Source organism: Staurois parvus, unplaced genomic scaffold (genome assembly GCF_062004578.1).
Source record: "Staurois parvus isolate SC_StPar_1 unplaced genomic scaffold, SC_StPar_1.0 ptg000850l, whole genome shotgun sequence".
In the NCBI taxonomy this organism is placed as follows: Eukaryota; Metazoa; Chordata; class Amphibia; order Anura; family Ranidae; genus Staurois; species Staurois parvus.
In genome coordinates this window covers 4,752,060-4,754,258 of record NW_028318646.1, presented here as the reverse complement: position 1 = coordinate 4,754,258, position 2,199 = coordinate 4,752,060, and the positions used below count along the sequence as shown (strand labels likewise).

At 40.3% G+C, this 2,199-nt stretch overlaps 1 long non-coding RNA gene across 1 annotated transcript; it reads right to left on the bottom strand.

Annotated features, from left to right (window-relative positions):
* Positions 1 to 352: 352 nt before the first annotated feature.
* Positions 353 to 979, bottom strand: LOC149443545 (uncharacterized). Its single transcript, XR_016306661.1, has 2 exons — positions 753 to 979; positions 353 to 645 (listed from the first exon to the last, which is right to left on the bottom strand). It is a non-coding gene; the product is annotated as an uncharacterized LOC149443545 (long non-coding RNA).
* Positions 980 to 2,199: the final 1,220 nt, after the last annotated feature.

Here is a 2,199-nt window from a genome sequence, read left to right as displayed (position 1 = left end):
CTGAGCACATTTTTTGACACTATATGCATGGATGTGAGATCCTGTAACTTCTCCTAAGTTCAAGTCTATGTATCTAGCCTCCCTGGAGGTATTCCTGAGTGTAGCTCGGGGTAAAGTTTCAGCACCACCAGTGGTAACCCCGAGCTATACTCAGGAATATCACAAAAATAGAACAGAAAGAGGCCACCTGAAATGACACGAATGACTAGTGTCATAGTCATATCTCCGACTCACTTAACATGTAAGTGTGGATCCATAAACCCAAGAAATGCATACTAAACAATATGGTAGTGTGACCAGAGCACCCCTACCTAGAAAAAGGAGGTTACTGAATGATCCACGCGGAGTAATATGGGTTCAAAAATTACAAACAATATTTTATTTGATCACATAGATCATAAGGAGGTTAAACATGAGCACGGTGAACATGTCAAACAGATAAAATCATTTTTAAAAGCACTTAGCGTCTTCATTTCAGGGTCATTTTGGCAAGTAGAGTACCATATAAGGCAATATAGGGTAATGGTGTGGTTTGATCCTAGGTTTCCATAAATCTCCAACTTGTATTAGAATGAACCATATATTCTGCAGATATGTTCTCAATATGAGCCAGGATGTGTAGAGTAGCCTCCTGGTGTGTAGAAACTGGAACATAAAAATAAAAAATAGATATATATGAAGATATGGGAGCTGAATCGCACCTAAGCCACACCAAACCTCCCTATACAGTAGTCAGTGGACACTTTCATTACCTTCTCAGTTGTAAGGCTGTCATACCCGCTTCTCAAATGTGGGGACTTCCTGGGTAACCACCCCAAGTGAAACAAAGTCCACAGTACCAAATGATTCTGGGGATATATATAAAGATTATTGTATAGATCACAGGCATCAAGTAAAACCCTGAAAACAGAGACAAAATATAGGTATATTACCATCAATAAAGATCAAGAAGACTCCCGTCGACTTGAAATAGGATCAGGTCCTTGATGCTTGTTCAAAGGTGCATATGGGGGTGGGAAGCCAGGTAGTCACAATGCGTAAATTCCAAACACATATATTATGTATGCAGCAGGCCATGAGTACCTGAGTCTATATACCCAATAAAGGGTTTCCAAAAATTACTCAATCTGAGAAAGATGAAGCGGTTTAAATAGGATATGGCTTTGTCACAGCATACAATGCCTAAGTAGGATAGCGTATATATGTATATACATTATCCTCTGAAGAGGATTTCCAAAAAATTCCCCAAAAATGCAGGGTAAATTAGGCCCATATGACATACCCTCTTAACTCCATATATGCTCTATGAATCTAAACAGCAGTGAGCTAAAATAACTTGCCACCGGTGGAAGGTATATTCCCATAGGGGATTGCCGTTTGCGAACCGCTGTAATAGTAGCCTTATGGTGGTTTTCAGAGGGCCTCGTGCCTTCCTAGCAAGGAGCTGTGACACCGCCGTTCCTTCCCACCTCGTGGGCGCCGCACCCTATGAAGACGCCGAGCGTAGTGAAGTCATTACGTTGACGCGTTTCGTCCGCCAATCACCGCAGACTTCGTCAGAACTGGGAGGGGACTTCATTCCTTTGCCTTATATGGTGCACTAATTGCATACCAAAAAGTCTCCACGTCGCCCTCTGGTGTTGAAAAAGTATCACTACATTCAAAAAATCCAAAGTGAATTAAAAAACATATATTAAATTTAAATTGACTGCTGGCAGTAGAGAGGAGGGACCATACTGCAATAAACCAGATCATCTTTAGAGAGGATAATGGAGAAGGATAATTATTATGATTCAAGAAGGGAGGTATCAAGACCAGGTTCAAACACCTAATTTTAATATTAATCTGGTTGTTATAGAAATTTAATCTACAGTGGGAAAAGAAAGGGCCTAGTGGTTAGGTTCATACTTTGTCCAAATAAGTCCATATTTCCTTCCCATACAGAATACCCCAGTACGAGTTATAGCTCAAGGTATGTTAAAGGTTCCAGAAAATTCAATTTAAGAAAACTTTAAAATTGAGTTCTGTATTTAGTCCGTATGGGACAAGTGCACCCAGGGTATAGATCCAGAATTTTTCTTTTTGTAGGAGGACTTTGTCAAAGTCACCTCGACGAGCTGAAATATTCAGCAAAAAAATCCCTTTCACTTTCAGGCCTTCTGTTTTACCCCCATGTACTTCTCTAAAGTGTTGTGCCAG